Here is a 12,074-nt window from a genome sequence, read left to right on the forward strand (position 1 = left end):
CCCCTGTCCTGTGGGAGGGTTCGGGGTAACGATTTCTGGAGACGCCCAAGCGTCAGTACTTGGCCAAAAGCACAGAGCATGTTGTCACACGGACAGTCCCGCGGTGGAGAGGCAGAGGGTCCACAAAGGCTTAGCATCGTTCCGATCACGTACACGGACACTCTCGCACACACAGGGCCTTGCTGACCCTGTGCTCTCGTGATCGTTTGCCGGGTGGCTGAAGAAAAGCTTTCAAACAGCCCAAGTTGGGTTCATGTGCCTTGACCTTGTTTTCTTAAAGGACAGAGTGGATGTCAAGGATTATGGGGGACGGAAGCTACCAGGAAATGGTTTTCTGGCAAGAAGTTTGGGTTGGGAAGTTTATGGACAGCCATCTGTTTAGTTAGGGAAACTTGTTCCCATCTGTTGTTCCTCTGTATAAATGTTTACTTAGGACAGTTGAGTGTTGCGAGTAAGTCCAACTCTGGTCTCACAGAGAGACTCTGCGACCCTTCTCAGAAGTTAAGGCTGGGGGCTTCAGAGAAATGGGGTCTGGGGTGGAGCCAGGAAGGGTCTGCAGTCTCCTCTTCCATCTCGCCCCACGGAACCAGAGATCTCCTCCGCTTCCTGCGTTCCTGGCCCTGCCCTGGCCACAGCACCCGTGTCCACGGCTGCCTCGCCCCAGGCCTGGGCAGTGGGAAGGGGTGATGGGTGAACATCCCTGCATCGTGGCTCATCTAAGCCCCAGATGAGCTGACTCACTTGCTCCGGGGCCCCACTCGCTGCCTCCTTCCTCAGTAAAACAGCAGTCACAGAAGTGACAGTAGCCATCACACGTGGTGGTGTTGTGAAAAGCCAATGGACCGTAGGCGGGTCCAAGGTAGACCAAGAACAGTGCTTGCTTATCGTAAGTGCGGAATGAACGCTCAGGTCTCAGGTTGCCTATCAGTTCATGCTCTGGATGCTGCATTTTGAGATACCCATCATCAGAGTAGTTATCACCTCTCACTCTATTTCCAACATAATCAGCTCTCGGTGTAACCGGCCGAGAGTAGCGACAACACCAAATCACGGATGATTCAAAGATTTCTTACACGGCTTTCTCTAGAACATGCCAAGCTTTACTATCGCTGCAAATTCACGCACCTAGATTTATGTTAAAGGGGCTTCCCATCCCCTAGACTGGTACCCCCTCAACGGGAGGAACAGACTGGGAGCACGCGCTGCCACCAGGAGAAGGTGGGGCGTGCCGAGCCGTGTTCAGAGGCACCCGGAGTGGCGGGGGCCGGCTGGCCTGGACGAAGACGGCGATGGAGTGGCTGTGCCCCCATCTTCTCAGTTTTGCGGCATGGAGCCCCGGGTCTTTCTAGGAGCAAAGGGGACAGCTGGATAAGCAGCTGAGGGACAGACAGGTGCCTAGGAACGAGCCCGGGGCACTGGCTATGCAGCTTCACAAATGCACCAGATGCCACCGAGCTTCAAAACGGTCCACGTTGTCTCATGTGAATTTCAGCTCAAATTTTTTTTAATCTTTTTCTATGTTTATTTACTTAGTTTGAGAGATATGGGGAGAGAGAGCACAAGCAAGGAAGGGGCAGAGAGAGAGAGAGAGAGAGAGAGTCCCAAGCAGGCTCCACACCGTCAGCGCAGAGCCTGACGCGGGGCTCGAACTCAGGAACCGCGAGATCACGACCCGAGCCAAAACCAAGAGCTGGACCTTTAACTGACTGAGCCACCCAGAGCCCCTCAGCCCAATTTTTTTTCCTGTAATAATTGCCAGTTTTATTCCTCTGGCTAAGAGATCCAGAGGTGATGTGAGGTTTACATATTTCTTTTAGTTATTCCATCAAGAATTAGGTGCCCCATTGCCCTTATGAGCCGGTTGCAAATTATTTGACTCTTCCTTATAAAACTTGAATTCTTTGTGTGTGTGTGTGACACGTGTTCATGAAAAAATACAACACACCCACACCAAAAGTATATAAACAAATGCAGGATCCCGGGTGTCCGTCTTTATTACGGGTTATGATGGTGAGCTTCGGTTTCCTGTCGCAGAAAGGAAAGCGGCCTGACCTTGCAGAATATGGCCCAGATCTGTGCCCGCCAACTGTCGTCCGCTCTGGGAGGATGTGACTTCTCATGTCCCCCTGTCTTCAGAATGTGTCTTATCCGTCATTCTCACTGGGAAAGGGGTAGTTTCGTGGCAAAGACTTAACAGTGCGTCAGCAGCAAGTGGCTGTCTGTGGCCACACTTCACCCTCGCTACTGACCCGCAGGATCCCCAAGGGGGGACGCTGTGGGGGAGGGGGGAACCAGAGCTGCCCGGACCCTCCAGGCCGCCTCGGAGCCCAGGTGCCTCCGCCCCCTTCCGTGCCACCACCAGCTGTCACTCAGGGCACGTCGAACGTGTCTCATCCCACCCGCCCAATTCCATTACTGACACGGTTTATCAGCTCACGCCCCTTTGTGCCTCTCCAGCTTCAAAGGCATCCTCTGAGGACGGGCACCTGCTTGGGGAAGTGGCCCTCCGTCACTGCCCTCTCTGTGCCTGGCAACAGCTCGCGGCTCCGAGGGGTGGGTCACAGCACCCAGAGGGACCGCACCTGTCGGGGACCCCCATCTCCAGGCCGCTTTTAAGTATGAGGAAAACCAAGGGCCACCTTGCCCACGCCAGCGTCCGTGCGCGGAATCGTCAGCACGCACGGTTACCTCTTTGAACACATTGTGGACATTCCTTCTTTACAACCAACGTTTGTATCTTCCTTCCTGATTCTGCTGGTATTGCCTCTGCGTTTGTGGTTTATTTAAGTTCCAAACTCAATAAAAAAATCAAGAGGCAGTTAGGCCGAAGCGTTTACATCTTAACAAGGCTATGATTTGAGTGAAATGTGTTGAACAGCAAATACTGGGGAGCGAAACACAGGCAAAGGGCCGATGACAGCGCTGAATACTTATGTCACTGAAAACGTGTTTTCTTGGATCTAAATAAACCACACTTAAGAATGTATGAAAAATCTCCGAGTAAATACTTAGGAGATTTTACAAACCGCTGCAGTTTAGTAAAAACAAGATTATGAATCATGGAACCAGAAGAATCCAGGTTAGACTTCATTTGGTCACATCGTGACCCTGTAACTTTGAGCTAGTCAATTCGTAGAAACATGAAATGATAGGCACTATAAATGATCATTTTTACCCTTTATATATCTTATCTGCGTTATCCTATGAATCTTCAAAACCGTTTTATGAAGCCTTCTCCTCTTCAGGTAGGAAAAATCTCGCTAACTCCTGTTTCTCTGTCTATAAAATGGCAGTAGTAACAACGGAAACCACCAGCCTGTACGTAAGAGACTTACCCCAGAGCTGGTCAGAACGCCTGTGTAATAATGCCTATAAAAATTAGCAATCAATCTTTCTGATAATTGTGGATAGATCGCATGTCCATGTGGGAATGTGGTCGGCAAGAACAAAGTCACTGCGTGTAACACAACGCCCATACGCCTGTTTGCACGAACACCCGTAGGAGAGTTGAACGCAAACCCCAGCAAGAGTGACTGATTCGTTATCGACCCATATTAAGGATGTCGGCTTCAGACCCACGAGCTTTAAGTTCGTTGATGCTCTTTCCAAAACTCTGTCCTTCCCTGAGCCCCGCCCAGTATTTCACAGGGGGACAGGGGTGACAGCATAAAGCAGATCTGAATGGCCAGAACCTATCTAGGAGGACGCGGATGCTAATGACCCTGTGACGAGAACCGTCGACACGAATTCTGGGTTGATGTGACTAGGGAGGGTGCTCTCCGGGCGCTGTCCGCCTATCGAGATGGGCTTTGCTCATCTGGAGAAAGTGCTGGTCACGGCATGTTCTCCAACTGGAAGGACGTAGGAGCGACAGCCAGCAAAGGAGAAACATCCAAGCCGGTGATGACAGCTGGGGATCGATGGTGACAAAATTTCTCCCAAATTGTGGAAGTTCGGTCACCGTCCACCCACCCACCTTCTAGACATCTCCACGGACAAGGGTCAGCAAACCGAGGCTTCTGAAAACCATCTGTCTTTGAAAGACCCACGAGCTGCCCCGTAATGTCGGAAACTGTCGGCATCTCCCTCCTTTCCGGTTGGAAAGTCAAGACTCTGATCCTCAGCACCTTCTGCCACTCAGGCCTGTCTGTCCCGTCAGGGCTTCCGGTAAATTAAGAAGCAGCTCCTCCCCTGCCCCCGACAAAGGTTACAAAGCCCTGAGAGAATTGTGATTGTCCCACGGTGTGGTTACGATTGAAAGCCACCCTGGCTTCCTGCCGGCTCCCAGTAGCTGTCCTTCCCCCTCCCAGATGCTGATGGCGGGCTGATGGTGGGTGGAAGGGCACGAGTGGCTCAGAAGGCGCGTCCCTCCCACCTCTTTACCCCAGGGGGCTGCTTCCTTCCGGTGCCTGGCACCCAGCGTCTCCCATACTGCAGGCAGATCCCCAGTCCTGCTCACAAGGTACCCTGGTCCCTTTGTGTGTGCCCCACTGACCTTGTCCCCGGCCAGCTTCCGCTGCCACCATACGATACGACGAAAACATCACAGCTTTCTGCAAGATGTGCGTCTCTCTCCAAAGTCAGCTTGCTCTGGGGGCTCTGGCTCCCCACGTTCCCTGTCTGAGACCCGGCCGAGAGCACTGAGGGCCACTGTCCTCACTGCGGGGGTGACAGTCCCTCACTGCACAGTGAACTCGCGCAGAGCTGACGTCTATCCAATCTGGGCATTCCGACCAGAGCGGTCATTGAAAGAACGGCAGGGACGGGAGGTCTGCGTGGAAGGACGTGGAAGGACGCCCCACGGCGGGCGGCGGAGAGTGCCTGCTGTACAACGTGGCCAGCACCACGGCCCCTCTGCTCGTGAAAGACTGAGACGGGCAAGGGTGAGTGACCGAAGAGAGGCACCTGGAAGGCCGGTGCTGTTCTCGTGGGGACGTTGTCCGCGGGGAGACGCCCACGAGACAGGATTCTAATCTGTCACAGATGCGTTCCTTCCCTGGTGTGGGGCTATCATTCTTTCTTGGGGTGTGCGCACCCTGTTTAAGGGTGGGAGAGACAGGAGAGAAAGATCACAGCCACGGGCGTGCCACCCTCTTGGAACACCAGGGAACCTGAACGCGCACGCGCACCCCGCCACGCGCGTGCTTGGACCCGTGAGCGTTACCATCGCGTGCACACCCGGCAGGAGCCTCCAGGAGCGATCGTGGGAAACGTCACCGCACGTCAGCGTGATGACGGCACGCAGCACAGCAGGAAAGGGCACGAACTTTGCATTAAGCGGAACTGGAACGCATCCCGGCTTGCTTTCCGTGTGGCCCAGGGCAACCGACTGGGTTTTTCTAGGCCTCGGTTAGTTAACCTGTAAAAAGGTCTCTTTTCACGATTACAGGAGACAACGCGTGTAGAACCCTTTGTGCCTGGCACGCGGTAACACTCAGAAGTTTAGCAGCAGGCTAGATTCTCAGGAGCAGGTGCCGGGAAGCTCCAGCCGGAAGCGGCTGCCCCCCAGACGGAGCTCGCCAACCAGTCAGGTGTGTGGATGCTGGCGCCATGAGGGGGCGCCACGCGGTGGGGGGGGGGGGGGATGGGGGTGGGGGGAGGGGGCACCATTATGCGATCACTGCCTCGGCCGGAGGAAGACAGAACCACCACGCACGGGTCTCCCCGCGGAGGACACACACCTGCAAACAAGTTCAACGTCATGACCGAAATAGAAGATCCTTGCTTCCAAAGAGAGGGACTGAAACCAGAACTTGCATGCATGTAAAAAGTCGTAAGTTGACCTAAGATTGTAGGACAGCCAGACATACACCCCTAATTGAGATCAGACAGATTCTGGCTAGATGCCACCTGATGACGTCAATGACCCGGAAAACAAGTGTGTGTAGAGTCCTCGGCAAGCCCTTGAACTGTGCGTACAGGGTCCGTAGAAACTGAACTTCACCAAGGTAACCCTCAGATCAGACGTTCGCCAAGGTCATCGCCGAACGCGACCACGTCAGGTATCTCCTGTTTCATCGGTCCCAGCCGCTCACGCAAGGTAAATTCTGGCATTAATCAGAGAGAGTCTGCACCGTCGCTCACACTTGCGGGAAGCAGCGGCTGGAAAGCCACACCCCAGCACAACACGGCCTGCGCCACGCACGAGAAAGGACGGCCACTGCCACGGCTCAAGTTTCCTGTCAAGCCAGAGAGGTTTCCTGGTTCTGAGAACGTGCGTGCCGTTCAGTATCGACCAGCAATTTTACTCTTTTCGTGTGAGGCCTTGATCGGTGTTAAAATGCAGCTTTTCTGGGACAGAGGGAGGGAGGGAGGGAGGGGGAAAAGAGGGAGGAGAGGGAGGGGGAGGAGGGGGGACATAATTTCTTGAGAATACACAGGGATGAGAAAAAGGAGGAAGGAGGAAAGAGGAGGTAGAGAAAAAACATCATTAAAAACCCGAGAGAAGCGTAAGGGGGGGCGGGTGCGATTTCGGGGCAAATGACAGAGCCAGGAACTCCACACCACGTTCACCCACAAAAGTAACCAATAAGCTGATAAAAAACTGTCAGAATCAACTCTTTTGGAACTCTGGAGTCTAATCGAAGGTCTAAAGCAACCAGAGTTGGCTCCAGATGGAAAGCCGCCGGGAGAGCTCTGTGGTATTTTACGGCCCCCGCTGCCAACCAGGCAGCCAGGAAGCCAGCTGGGGAGCCAGCGGGGGACTGGCCCTGAGGACCACGGTGGCCGCCGCAAGTGGCCGGTGCCACAGGAAGCGGCCCACGCCTTACTCTGGAGGACAGCGGTTTTGCATTTGCAATGTCTCTGGCTCCCTCGGCATCAGCTCCAGGGCTGTCGTGGCCTCCCCTGCCTTGGCGGTCCCCATGGCACAGGGGGGTTCCCGGGTAGTGTGTATGGAGAGCATTGAAAGGCAAATGTGTTAGCCATTGCCATGTGGGGCGAAGGATAACACTGCACGCAAGCCAAGAGGCAGACTGAACGCCCTGAGACAGAAGATGCTGGAAAACAGATCCACGGGAGGAGCGAGGACTTTGAAGGTGTCCATGCATACCAGGGCACACGCATGCCCAGGGCTGGGGGGGGTGGTGCTCAGAAAAGAACTGAGGGGACCCTGAGCTCTAGCCCCTGGCTGTGCCACAGCGAAGCACGGCTGACACGGAGCGGTGGCCAGCCCGGCTGCTCGGGGGAGGGCCGTCCAGCACAGACCCCATCTGTGAGGACCGGGACAGCCATGTGGTTGCGGAAGTCGCGGCCCAAATACCCGCTGTCTGCCCGTTAACGAAACACAGACGGCAGTGGCCAGATGCAGCCGAGAAGACGGGGTTTACTAAACTGCTGCAACAAACCAATGACGTCAGAAGATGCACAGCCAACGGTGACAACAAATCCTGGAGAGGGGAGAGTCTTATTTCCCTAGTCGCCTCATTATAGAAGTCAAACTGTCCAGTTTCCAGCAGATAATGACAAGACATGCAAAGAAACAAAAAGTATGGTCTATTCGCAGGAAAAAAGTAATGAATGGAAACCTGGACAGCCAAGACATTGGACTCACTAGAAAAAGACTTCACATCAGCTTCTTAATTATACCCAAGACCGAGAGGAAACAAGGAGGCCAAGGTCTCCCCAAGTAGAGATATCGATAGCGCGAGGGAAGGCATAAAAATGAGCCACGGAGACAGGGTGGACCTGAAAAGTACCACGGCTCGAGTGGAAAATTCTCTAGTGATGTACAAAGATATGAAGATTGAAAAGCAAAAATAAAGCTGACTTTATTCACAGATGACACGATTGTCTGTATAGAAAACCCACACGCACCCAAGGAATTCACAGAAAATCTCCAGAGATCGTGAGCGTTTGGCCAGATCATAGAACGCAAGGCAAATGTACAAATGTCCCTCATTGTCCTTTATATCAGAAGGGAACGATTAAGACTTTAAACTAAAAAAAATAAAACAAAATACCGTTTACATCAGCACTTGAACACTAACGAACGCAGGGCACCGGGGTGGCTCCGAGGGTTGAGTGTCGGACTTCGGCTCAGGTCATGATCTCTTGGCTTGTGAGTTCGAACCCCGCGTCGGGCTCTGTGACTTGGGCTCTGTTTGCAAATAGCGGGGCTTACAGAGAGCTGTCCCTGGGACAAAGAGCAGAGTGGGCAAAATGGATACAAAAAATGATTTAACGCTCGGGCAAAGTTCAGGTCCTAACAACAAGCTTTCTGGAAACGTGCCACAGCAAATCTACCGGCTGGGGCAGATGGCTCCTGTGCCACACTCCGCCAGCCAATTTTTATTTCGTGTCCTCTGTGGGAAAGAGGTATTGAATGTACCCCCTCCCCCCCAGCCCCCGCCAGAGCTAGCCTGGTGCCTTGGATCCTGGAGACCCTTCATTCTAGAAGGTATCTACCTCGCAGTTGTGCTAAGTGGTCTTAGAGCTCCCCACCTCTACTTGGCTGTTTCCTCAGCCCCCAGATATGCTAAGACCAAGTCACCCTAAAAGAAACTCTACCTTAAGTCTGCCTCCCTTCGAGTTGCCATCCAACTTCTCCCCGCTGTGTGACTTCTCAGACTTTAATGTGAGCTGCACATCCTGTTTTCTTCAGCCATCAACCCATCAGAACCGTGCCCTGTTTCTCCATGGAAATAGGTGCCTGGATCCCCGATGACCTCCAGGAGCACAGACTCAGAATGTTGCACGAGCAGTAAACAAATCTGCATTTGATAGTGCCATTGAAATATCAGTCCTCGCACCCTCTGGGAGAGGTTAGACCATGCTGTGCGTGTAGGGTGACAAGAAATGATGATTAATGACAAAACTGTGAGGAATACTTAGATGTAAGGGAGAAGAATATGAGAAACCAAGAAAGTGACTTCATTCATAGGTGTAGAAGGAGAATGGGCAGGGACACAGAGAGAGAGAAAGAGAAAGAGAGAGAGAGGTGCGACACAGTCACAGAGAGGAGAGAACTTAGACACACAGATAATTGACAATCCTGTGACCATTTTCCACGGGCCAGGAAGAGTGAGGATTGAGGGGCGCCTGGGTGGCTCAGTCGGTCAAGTGTCTGACTTCGGCTCAGGTCATGATCTCACGGTTCGTGAGTTCGAGCCCCGCGTCGGGCTCTGTGCCGACAGCTCAGAGCCTGGAGCCTGCTTCGGATTCTGTGTCTCCCTCTCTCTTGGCTCCTACCCTGCTCATGCTCTGTCTCTCAAAAAATAAATAAACATTTTTAAAAAACGGAATATTTGCTTACAATTTCTTTAAAAAAAAGAAAACTAGAAATCATTTCTTGCGATGGCTTATTTAGACAGATACTTAGAAGTATGGTAATTTTGTACATGGTGCTTAGAGCCACTGACAATTATGTCATCAAAAATTAAACTAGTTCTATTATTTTCTGCTAATTTAATATCTCTACTCCTTTTATTTATTGAGGTAGTTTACCAATTCCATCACAAGCTGTGAAATAAGCATCTCACATTTCCTGACCTTCTATCCTAATCAGCTCGTTGCAATGAAGTTCAACTGAATCAATTATCGCATATTAATGCAATAATAAACCCTCTCCACGATGTGGCCAGTCTACTGGCTAATAGAGGAACAACATCACTGGGAATTATTCAGAGATGAGCATCTTCCTGTACTTTGAACGAAATGTACATGGATGCGTTCTCTGACCCGGGGATGTTCCGTTACCTTGATCTGCACGAGGTCGTGTAAAAGAACATTGGTGGGGATGATTTGAAACAGAAAAGTATACAGATTCCTGCAAAATGAAAACTAGATGAGCCTTTGTTTTGATGTTTTATAAAATGGCGTGTTTTTACTTCCAATTCTGAGTTTCACTCTAGATTTCTAGGTGAACTCTAATAATATTTCACTTAATTTTTTTTCAATAGTGGAACGAACTATTATTTATAACCTATAAAACCACACCGCTAAAGAAAAAAAAAAAAACAGGAAAGCACGAGTAGGAAATGAGCGTGGCCCCTTTCCTTTTGCCCTGACAGCCCCTGGGACACTCGGTGGGAAAAGAAAGTAACACACGCCCACATTCCAATGAGGGACCTTCAGTGGGAGGTACTTATGCTGGTGAATCCCTAGAGACAGAAAGCAGATCAGAGACGGTTCAGCCAGCGCCCAACAAACAGGCGGATTGTTTGGGGGGACAGATGCTCAGTCTGGGCACTGAAGCTATTCTGGGAGTGAAAGTGGAGATGACCACGTACACTGCCCGTGTGCCACGCGCCAGGAACAGTGTGCTCGAGACGGCTGGAAGGGCAAATGTGATATGCGCTCCACCAAAATAAAATACACTCAAAATACTGGCAACACAGGGCGCCTGGGGGCTCAGTGGATGAAGTGTCAGACTCTTGGTTTCAGCTCGGGTCACGATCTGACAGTTCGTGAATCTGAGCCCCGCACCGGGCTCCACGCTGACAGCCCGGAGCCTGCTTGGGATTCTCTCTCTCTCTCTCTCTCTCTCTCTCTCTCTCTCCCTCTGTCTCTGCACCTCCCCCCCTTCTCACTCTCTCCCTTTCTTCCCCCTTCTCTCAAAATAAATAAATAAACTTAAAAAAATATTGGCAACATATAAAAAGAACCCCAAAAAAGGGTATAAAAGCCTCCTTCCCCTTAGTCCATGCCCGGAAACAATCACTGAAATGGGTTCTCAAGTATTCTCTGAGGAAAATATTATATGCCTATAGTCCCTTACATATAAATATATAGTATAAACATATTTCTTTTTGCATGGAAAGGAAGCCATCACATACAAGGCTCTGGATTTTGCTTCTCTTTCACTGAATGTTCCTTGAAAATCTTTCTCCGTCAACAGATGGAGACCTACCTCCCTCTTTCTTGCCTGTGCTGTTACTTATTACATGACTTAGCATAATTCATTTAACTGGGCCACTCTAGTCTGCTGCTGGTGATATTTAGACTGGTTTCTTGCCCATATATCCACAGGATCCAGGACAAATGATAGATATTTCAAGAATTTTGGGGGCGCCTGGTTGGCTCAGTAGGTTGAGCGTCTGACTTCGGCTCAGGTCACGATCTCACCATTCGTGGGTTCGAGTTCCGCATCGGGCTCTGTGCCGACAGCTCGGAGCCCGGAGCCTGCTTCGGATGCTGTGTCTCCCTCTCTCTCTGCCCCTCCCCTGCTCACGCTTTGTCTCACTCTGTTTCTCAAAAATAAATAAGTGTAAAAAATAGAATTAAAAAATAAAAAGAATTTTTAAAGAATAATGATGCCAGGCTAGAGGCACCATTTCAGTCTTCCCAGTGTTGACACTCTCTTGCTGCTGTTTATGTTATCTCACTAAGGGGCTGTTTAGTTTCTCACAGCCGTGTACTGAGAGGAAGTTGGATCGCGTTCGAGGCCCCTCTGGTTTGGTCTCAGTCAACAAAGCAAGAAATATTTATTGGGCGCCTGCTGTATATCTGCCTGTGTCCGAATTACTGGAACAACAGCTTTCAAGGTGATACAGCCGCTGCCCAGAAGGGGTTCATACTCGAAGAAGGGAAGGCGGGCAAGTATGTAGACGGAGATCGCGGATGCCACTGAGGGGGTTGAGAGGACCGTGTCTCAGGTAGGAAACCAGGAGAGCCTGTCAGTGGAGGTGACAGGTAAGCTGAGTCTGCACACGGAGAAAACAGCCGCCATACAAAGGTCTGGAAAGAACATGTCAAGCGGAAGACAGGAAGAGTGACCCTGGCCCGCGGCTGGCAGATGGAGCGTCTGTCCTGGAAGGGAACCGAAGCGAGAGCACGTGAGGGGAGGCGAAGCGGAGGAGGTGGGCTCCAGGTGGCTCCCGTGGGGCTCCGAGGCCCTGGTGAGCCTCAGACGCCACTCTGGGAGCCTCGGTCGATGTCTCGGGAGCAAAGTAATAGGACCCGACTCACTTCTAATGGCACAGGCCAGTATTCCCAGACGATGGGCTGCGGGGAGCAGGTGCCCACGTCCCGGTGAGTCACGCAGCGGCTTGGCATCAGACTGTAGCGATGAAGTTGGTGAGGACCCATCCGATTGGGGGAGCGGACGCTTCCAAGTTTTCTGGCCTAAAGAATTT

Source organism: Herpailurus yagouaroundi, unplaced genomic scaffold (genome assembly GCF_014898765.1).
Source record: "Herpailurus yagouaroundi ecotype Mexico unplaced genomic scaffold, PumYag 142, whole genome shotgun sequence".
In the NCBI taxonomy this organism is placed as follows: Eukaryota; Metazoa; Chordata; class Mammalia; order Carnivora; family Felidae; genus Herpailurus; species Herpailurus yagouaroundi.